We start from the raw sequence: 10231 nt of genomic DNA on the forward strand, positions 1-10231 counted from the left end.
CTGGGAGGCCGAGGTGGGCGGATCGTTTGAGCTCAGGAGTTCGAGACCAGCCTGAGCAAGAGCGAGATCCCACCTCTACTAAAAAAAATAGAAAGAAATTATATGGACAGCTAAAAATATATATAGAAAAAATTAGCCGGGCATGGTAGCGCATGCCTGTAGTCCCAGCTACTTGGGAGGCTGAGACAGGAGGATCGCTTGAGCTCAGGAGTTTGAGGTTGCTGTGAGCTAGGCTGACGCCACGGCACTCACTCTAGCCTGGGCAACAGAGTGAGACTCTGTCTCAAAAAAAAAAAAAAAAAAAAAAATTTATGAGAGAGAGTTGTCTAAATGTCCATAGTTCCCACTTCTGCTGCATTGGCTTTTCTCTCCCACTTAACCTCAACAGTCTCATGCATATTCCCTGTGATCAGCTAACTGAAGAAGAGAAAATTTGGACCTGGTTTACAGATATTTCACAGGACATGCAGGTACTTCCTCAAGCAAGCTGCAGCACTACAGCCCCTCTCTGGGACATCCCTAAAGGACAGTGGTGAAGGGAAATTCTCCCAACAGGCAGAATTTTGAGCACCACGCCTGGTTGTTCATTTTGCTTGGAAGGAGAAGTAACCAGATGTGCAATTGTATACTGATTCATGGGCTGTGGCCAATGGTTTACATTGATGGTCAGGGACTTGGAAGGAACATGATTAGAATACCAGAGACAAAGACATTTGGGAAAGAGACATATGCACAGACCACTTCAAATGGACAAAAATATGAAAATATTTCTATTCAATATAAATGCTCACCAAAGGGTGTCCTTAAGCAGAGGAGTATTCCAACAATCAAGTGAATTAGAATGACCCCTTCTATGGATGCCAGTCCCTCTCTTTCCCCAACCACTCCTCTCATTGCCCAATAGGCTCATGAACAAAGTGGCCAAGGTGGTAAAGATGGAGGTTTGGCACCGGCTCAGCAACATGGACTTCTGTGACATGGTTGAGTGCACAATCTTCCAGCAGAGGAAATTAAAACTAATTCTCAGATATAACCCCATTCTCTGGGGTGATTAGATTCCCCTAGTAGCAGGTTAGTTATATTGGATAGTTTTCCATCCTGGAAGTGGAGGCATTTTGTTCCTACTTGGATAGACACTTACTCTGGATACAGATTTGCCTTCACTACATGCAATGATTTTTCCAAAACTACCATCCATATACTTACAGAATGACTTATCCACCATCATCGTGTTCTGAACAGCTTGCTGCTTATGAAGGAACTCACGGCATGGCCAATATTAATAGTATACTGATTTAAATCCCATATAAACGTTGGTGAATATTGTCTCAGCCCTGAAATGTTTTGCCACTGATCTGGTGCTGTAATATGTCTTAATTACACTATTCTTTCAATCCAGCTTCTTCAGGATAATGGGGACCATGGTAAAACCATGAAATCCATGAGCATGGGCTCTTAGCCACATTTTATTTGCCATGCTGTGTAATATATACGGTGACATTTCTCAGGTAGTCAAAATTCATAAGTTCAGAAATCAAGGAGTAACAATGGGAGAGGCACCACTCACTATTACCCTAGTAATCTACTGGTAACATTTTTGCTTCCTCTTTCTACCCCATTATGCTCAATTAGTCCTTCCAGAGGCCTTGGTTCAAAAGGGAGTATTCTTCCACTACCAGCCACTTTGTGCTCTTCATATTTCTGAATCAATTGGCAAAAACAGATTTACTTCCCTGGCTCAAATGATTGATCCTGATTACCAAGAGGAAACTGGACTGATACTACACAATAGAGGTAAGAAACAGTACATCTAGAATACAGGAAATCTTGTAAGGCACTTAGAATTGCTATGCCCTGCCCTTAAAGTCACTAGTAAACTACTACAACCCAGTTCAGGCAGCAGGACTTCTAATAGCCTAAATTCTTCAGGAATGAACATTTGTACCACCTCACCAGCCAAATAACCATAAACATCTGAGGTGCTTACTGAGGAAAATAAGAATATGGAATGGGCAGTGGAAGAATGTGGTATCAGCTATGACCAGATGACCACTTGTATAAATGAGGGCTGTAATTATTATGAATTTATTCCTTATTTTGTTATAAATATGTGTGCATATAAAATATTTTGGTTTTCTTCCTCATTTATTTCCTTATTACATAACATAAAATGTACTAATTATACTTGATTTCACATCACAGTATTTATTTGTTTTCTTTTTTTTGTTTTCTTTTCTTTTCTTTTTTTTTTTTTTTTTCATGTTAGACCAGTAATGTGCCAACATTGTAGCAAGAATTGAGGGAGGTGCATCTCACGCATGTGCATGAAAACCCAGTCATCACTCTTAGGAACTACAAAACAATCAGCATCACAGTATTTAATTTACAGGATATCAAGAAGGGTGACCATCCTCCAAGGGCTCTGCATCCTGCTTTTGGGAAAAGAGTTAATGAATTTCCCATTTTATGCAGAATTTGTGTGTCATGTTAGGTGAAAATACTACTTTGTTTCTGTCTTTATTTGGAGATTTAATAAGGTTTAAGGAGATGTATTGATATATGAATGCTAGGTTGGCATAGGGTAAACTCTGATGGAAAATTTTATATATCAGCCTTAGTAGGCTATAATACACAATTACTTAATTAAACACTAATATAGGTGTTGCTAAGAAGATATTTTGTAGATTTGTTAACATCTAAAATCAGTTGACTTTTAAAGAAATCCTCTCATAATATGTGTGAGCCTTATTTAATTATTTAAAGACCTTAAAAGCAAAATCTGAGGTTTTCTGGAGAAGAAGAAATGTTGCCTAACTGTATCATTAGCCTCTGCCTGAGTTTTCAGCCTGTTATTGGCCTCCCTACAGCTTTTCAACGCGACAACCCCAACAATTCTGTGAGATGTGATCTAAATCTTTGTAATCTCCCTGTCTCTGTCTCTGTCTCTCTCTCACTATATCCCATTGATTCCTTTTCTCTAGGGAACCCTCACCAATACAGTGATGTAAATACATAAAATATTTCTTCAGAGAAAAGGCAATTACTAAATAAAAAGTAGTAAACATCCTTAAAAATGTGGTGGCAAGCATTATTGTTAATGGGAATGTTTAGACTCTGTGTTATCTGGTCATCAATATTTACAACATTGATTTTCTTTTATCTCTTACTATAAACTTTATTCATAGGGCTTTTACTTTTAAACTTGTAGATGCACTATTCTCTAAACAAATCTTGTACTTGTTTCCATTACTGACATTTCTTTTGTCATTTGAAATCCTCTCCCAGGGTTCAGTGCCTATTCAAACATTAGGTATACTTTCAGGTCTATATCAAATTCCTCCTTCTCCAGGATGCCTTCTCCAGTCAGTCTAGTAATAAAGCAACACCCTCTCTATTTAACTCATTATATAGCCATAGTACCTATTTATAGGACTGTCATCTAACTAGGTTTTCTGGCTTGTTTTGTTTTGTTACCTCAATACTCCTTGAGTATTAGCACTTGTACTGTTTGTGGCTATTTATTTACTCAAAAATCTTTACATTAAGTGGGAAAATATGTCAATATTATGAAATACAGATATAAACTATCTATAGCTGATGACTGTTGTAATACTGGAAGTACAGGCAATTTCACTTCTCTTTGAATAAACCAATTCTTCTATTTTTAGCACACTTAACTTTTTGCTCCAATCCTTCTTATTTTGCTGGTACTTTTCAGACAGCAGAAATCTACATTTTGAAATTCCCTCCCTTATAGAATCTTTATAATTTGAAGCACTCTTTTGCATTTATATCTTCCCTTTAGATAATTTCATCTGATTGCATGCCAATCCAAATAATTGTAACTTGATGCTCTATAATTCTGATTTTTCTATTGAGCTCCAATAAAGCATTTTAAAAACTTCTCAAAATTTCTATAGTCAAATATAAACATTGATTCCTTCTACTATTTATTAAAAATATGTTGCCATCTCTCATCTTTCTCTATCAGTCAATGTAGCCAACATGTACCCAGTTGTCTTAGCAAAAACTGAATAGAAAATTAATTTCTTTGTTCTGCTTCACTTTTTGCACCATGTCAAGCTTAAATTGTTGATCTTATTTACAAAATTATTGCCTTATACATTGATTTCCTAGTATCCAGTGCTAATATCCTAGTGTAAACCACTATTATCTTCTATTTAGGCTACTGGAATAGATATTGGCCATATTTTTTCTCAACTTGAAATCTATGATGTTTCAGTTATCATTTTGCAATGCAAATCAAATAATATTATTCTTTTTCTTAAATCCTCATATGGATTCTCACTGCACTTTAATGAAAATTTGACTAACACCATCTGGTACTACTTCCCAGTCTCTGAGTTCCTGATTCATGTGGTCCACATTCAATTTATTGAACACATCAAGCTCTCCCTTGACCAAAGGCTTTAAATTCCCATAACTCAAAGTCTTTCTATAACTGACTACTTTCTGTTATTCATGTCTCAGCATTAAATTCAAAATAAATGCATATCACATCCACTTTTTGTTACTTCCTACTGCTTTATTTTCATAGTAGAGAGTTATGAATTTCATAAAGAGAAGCACATTCATGAATTTACTGAGTCTTTCCCACAAAGCCCCAATATCCAAATTTAAAATCCATGAGAGCAAGATTTTGTCTATCTTACTGACTCTCTAGCAAATAGAATGGTGCTTGGCCACATATATCTATTCGATAAATATTTATTTAACAAATTAGGTTATAAATTATGAATATAAGCATGATACTGTTATATGTATGAATATACATATTTCATAATGATTTCTGAAAATACTATCCATTTTCATTGTTTCTATACTAAATATGAGATATTAAAAATATTGCATATTCACATCCACAAATTACATACCTACATTATACATACAAATTCCTTGAGTTGTAGAGGTTAACATATTTTGCAAAGTAAATTAAATAATTTCTTAAAATCAGAACTTCAATAACTTTCACAAAAATAGCATCAGTAACTGTACATATATTGTAATGCACACAAACTTGCAGAAATCTGCTATTTACAAATGCTTTCATTAGAGAAAAATATTGATTTCTCTATATAAATAGATAAATTTAAGTAGTCCTTCTGTTGTTCTTTCATATAACTTTAATCATATTATAGCATAGATTCAGATGTCTATCTTCTTCAGTGTTCTCATATTTTTGAAGCTTGGATAATTATACAGTAAAGAGAGTAAAGCATCATATATATCCCTAAGAGAGTTTTAGAAATAGTTATGTTTATTTTTAAAAGGAGCATTTCAAATAAAATGGATAAACAGAGGACATGTAAAAATCTCACATTGTTACATGCTCAATGATCAAAGACATAGATTGAAACAAGCAGAAGATTTAAAAACTATGTTTTTTTAAAAAAGTAAGATTTTCCAAGTTCTTTCTAAATCATTAAAACTCATGTGCTTGACATTATATTGATTGATGAAGAGGAAAAAATACAAAGTAAGGCACATATTTTATCAAGATATTTAAAACATGTTTAAGATTTTATTGAGGACTAGAAACTAAACCTAACATATGTGTTCTTGTCACATTTTCAATTCTGAATCAATTTTCTTAGCAACTGAAAATATACTCATTTCTTTTTCTTTATTTCTGTTTGTTAGAACCTGCAAGTTAAAGTATAAAAATCTGTGGCCAAGGGCAACACATAATGCTTTCCTAGTATCACTGAGACCACCTATGAAAGGTGACTATGGATTAGTATATTAAAAGTAAATTAATGATCTCCACAACATCACATGTATTGACTATTAAATTGGAACTAACTGATGAGCACACATATGCAGAGAGGGAAGTAAATCTCAAAGGAAATCAAGCAGGGGGATGTGGGGAGGAGGGGATAGGTGAAAACCTACCTAATGGGTACAATGTTCACTATCTGGGTGATGGGCACACTTTTAACCCTGACTAGAGCATTACAAAAGCAATCCATGTAACCAAAAAACATGTGTACCCCCATAATACTTTGAAATTAAAAAAAAAATAAATTAATGACATGACCAAACTTTTTTGATTGATTTGCAAAGTATTAAACAGTTGACTATGACACTATTATTAAAATACTGCCTATCATATTTGGTGGGTGCTGATTGGAAAGAAACTTGTTTCAGATTTATTTAACCAGTGGCATATAAACTTTAGGATTAACTGAGAGATTATATCAATAGGTTATCATATATATATATGTGTGTGAGTATATATATTCAAATATAGTTATGTTTGTATATGCATAAATAATGTGGAAATAAAGACAGTGGCAAGCTTAAAATAATTATTTCATCACCATAATTCTACTGTATCATAAATGCTCTCATTATAACAGTGTCAAGTACAGTATAAGGAGATAATTTGTGATTGATAGAGTACTTTGGATTCAAGTATTTTTTTGTTAAATACAGTACATATTGACTTTATTATTAATATATTTTTTGTAGGAGAATTATCTGGGTAGATATTGACTCAGTAAGTCTCTGGTGATCTTGTAGCCCTGTGTCTCTGATACACACAAAATTTTAGCGGCACTTAATTATGACATCATTAGCCATAGATGATTTATCATAATGTCCAATGAAATGCTGAGTTTAGTCTCAGTATTTTTATTCCACCAAAGCTAATAAATTGAAAAGAAAAAAAATCACATATGCAGATTTCTCTAAATATGAAACAATTCCACAGAAGTGAATTAGATTCTCTCATCACACCAGTATGCGGAAGTAATCTATTATTAAACTCTTTTTTTTCTAATTTTCATTTAAAATATTAACCTTATCTGGAGAAATCCATGATCAATAAACTTATGGTGTATGATTTTGTATTAAGATAAAACATAAATGTAATAGTAACTGAATGCTTAATAATGTAGTGTTATATAATCAAAACTAAAACAAATGTGATGAGAAAAGGTAAATTAACTTGAAAGCTATATTGACTCCTGCTTGTTGAGACCATAATATTAAAAGTAAAGGACCTTCTTGTTCTAAAAATGACATTTTCCTGTATGTGGAAGGTTTCAGTAGAATTATAACTGTGATAATTCAGCACTCTGGTGGTTGTCACCCACCTCTGAAAATGGTCTTCAAATTTAATGGGAAAAAGAGAGTTATCAAAGTGTATAAACTTGAGTAGTAAGTTGAATAAGGGTATACCAGATATCCCTCCCATGTAAATAATCAGATAAATTGGGATTCCTTATGCACACTGATTAAGCCATCAAGAACATTGATGAGAATCACAACAAAACAACAAAAACAAAACTTTGTTATTATTAACTGTAAGAATTAAGCCCAGGAGAAAAAAGATTACAGTTACTTCTAAAAGCAAAGTATATTAAATAGTTTTTGAGAAAGAAAATAAATTATTTTTTAATAAGCCCTGCTGTCTCTGAGTATAGTTACCTCCTCTTCTAAGATAGACTAAATGTGCAAAGGAGAGAAATGAGAAAAAATTCTAGTGCCTTTTTATTTGATATGATTTTATTATTATTATTTATTTGTATTGTATTATTTTATTTGATATTTCTTCTTCATGCTCAAAATATTTAGACAAATATAAAGGCATTTCCATAAAGAACCATAAATACAAATAGAGTAACTGAATATTTTCATGGTGATGGAAGATGAAAGCAGTTATAAAAGACTTAAAGTTGAGATGGGTAATTCAGTGAAAAGAGGAAAGTAAAGCCAGATATAACAGAGAAAATGTAAATTCTCAGAGATTTTTCTATGAAGGAAAGGTATATTTTCTCACAAAAGTGGAATTTCAGCTGAAGTCAAGATATTTAAATGTAATACAACATGTTGAGGTCATTTTGTGTTGCAGACTCAAATATTCAATGACCATAAATAAGTAGCAAAGTATGGAGGTAGAAAAATAGAATTATAACACTAAAATTTAAATGCATACATTCAGAGAAAACAATGTCAGTATATGTGAAAAGAAAACAAAATCAAAACTATAAATATGTATGTATATAGGCACATGCACACATACACACATATCCCTTTCCCTCTCTTAATATAGTAGAATATTCCCAAAACATTAGCTTGACAGTGGTTATTTATTTCTTCTGTAAAATATTAATTTGGCTGTTATCCAGATTGCCTTTCTCAAGGACAATTGGTTCATATGCATTTAATTTGAAAGAATATCATTTAAATTCATGACTAAACTTCCCTTTCTGAAAGTCTATTAAATATATTTCCAATATTTCTAATCAATACTAGCCAAGAGAGAGCTGAACACCATCCATCATTAAGCAAATGAATCAGGACAGTTTGGATTGTTGCTTAAATATATGTTGCCCAGTTTATACAGACAATAATGTTACCATACTTAGAAATAATTCTTCCAAAAGCATAGTTCAGAATTGGTTATATTTCAAGATTACTTCAATATTAAATTGAGGGAAGTTATATTAAATGTCTATTTCTTTCAGTCATTTGTTCATTTGTCATTTTCTGTAAAATGCTAAAGCAAATAAATGTTCCAACAAAGAACTCTCCTAGAGGCATCTTTGAATAGCTTTCTCTGTTTGCAGTTTAAGTGTTGTTAGGTTTTAGAAAACTTTTCTCACTTATTTATACTGCCCTTTCCTTTGTGGATAATACTTTTATTTTTTTCCCCTGAATCAAACATTAAATGTTAGTGTAGCCAAAAAAAGTGAATGATTATCTTTCATTGAAAATGAAAGTAAGCTTCTATATTAAATTGCACATATCAACTAAAACATTTCTCCAATGAGTCTTAATAACTGAGGCCTGTCCCCACAAGCCTGAGTTAGATGATTTGTTTTCAGAAGTGGCTCTGGAAATTATATTTTTTTGTCTAAGCTTTTCTGGCTCTATTATAAATTATCTTTTCTATTTTATTATTTATATTAGAAATACTTTTGATTTAGTTCATGATCTTCCTACAAAAGATACAATGTACATTTGTGCTTCTTCATACATTATACATAACAATAAGCAAAATTTACAGCAGTGTAAGCAAAAGAATAGTTAGCTTTACTGCAAAGTACAAAATTCAGCCAATTCAGCAAAAGCCTTGAAACTCTAGTGGAAACAATTTCACAGGCTGCATATGTGTTAAAATAAGCCCTTCAAATATGTATGCGTATATATATATATATTTTTCCTTCAGAGAAAATTGAATGGTTTAGTAAATTGAAACTGGCATGTAGAAAAGAACAGTGTTCCCTGTTTGCAGTAATTGTGTTTAGTATGGTAGCGCCAATACTATGCTTTTCCACTGGATTTGTTTAAAAGAAGACACCATTAATTTCAAATTGCCACATAAGGACTGAAGCTATTTCAGTTGAGTATATAGGTGTCATACAGCGAAGCTATTGAAAAACTGAAGAGTTTGATCAAGATAGCCTTAAAGTTCAGCTCAGCTCAACTAAACTTCAGACGGGTTTTCTGCCTATAGACCCCTGACCTCCTCTCTTAGCCCGTATGGGCTGCTATAATAAAATATCTTAGACCAGGTAATTATTAACAACAGACATCTATTTCTTGCAGCTCTGGAGGCTAGGAAGTCTAAGATTAAGGTGCTGGAAGATTTATTGTCTGGTGAGAGTTTGCTCTCTGCTTCAAAGATGGCACCTTCTTGCTGTGTCCTCACAAGTCAGAAAAGGGAGAAGGGACTAGGGTGCTCCCTTTAACCTTTTTTAATGAGGGTACAAATTCCATTCATGAGGGTGGAGCCCTCATAAATTAATCACTTCCCCCCAAAATCCAGCTCTTAATATTATCATATTAGATATTAGGTTGTAACATGAATTTGAGGGGAATACGCACATCATAAATCCCCATTCTCTTAGAGCATTTACTCTAGAAAAATTGGAATTATAAATATTCTATCTGCACTTCTGAGAAGTAAATGTCCCAGCATCTAGCCAGCTTTATACAGCCTGTCTTTCTCAAGGACTTGGGACTCATGTCTTTGAAACACTTTATGGGTGCAGTATACATCATCTAGGGGATGGACAGGCTTGAAGCTCTGACTCAGGTGCGCAAAGGCAATATATATAACCTAAACATTTGTACCCCTGTAATATGCTGAAATAAAAAAATAAAAAATAAAAAAAAAGGATAATAGCATTCCAATATCCCTGTCTCTGTTAAAGGGTGGGAGCCTAACTTAGGTAAATACCAATTAGCAAACACAGATGGC

General features: G+C 33.3%; 1 non-coding gene across 1 annotated transcript; it reads right to left on the bottom strand.

Moving 5' to 3' along the window:
• Positions 1-2260: 2260 nt before the first annotated feature.
• Positions 2261-2364, bottom strand: LOC138383121 (small nucleolar RNA U13). The gene has a single exon (XR_011233563.1). It is a non-coding gene; the product is annotated as a small nucleolar RNA U13 (small nucleolar RNA).
• Positions 2365-10231: the final 7867 nt, after the last annotated feature.

This window comes from Eulemur rufifrons, chromosome 4 (assembly GCF_041146395.1).
Source record: "Eulemur rufifrons isolate Redbay chromosome 4, OSU_ERuf_1, whole genome shotgun sequence".
Classification (NCBI taxonomy): domain Eukaryota; kingdom Metazoa; phylum Chordata; class Mammalia; order Primates; family Lemuridae; genus Eulemur; species Eulemur rufifrons.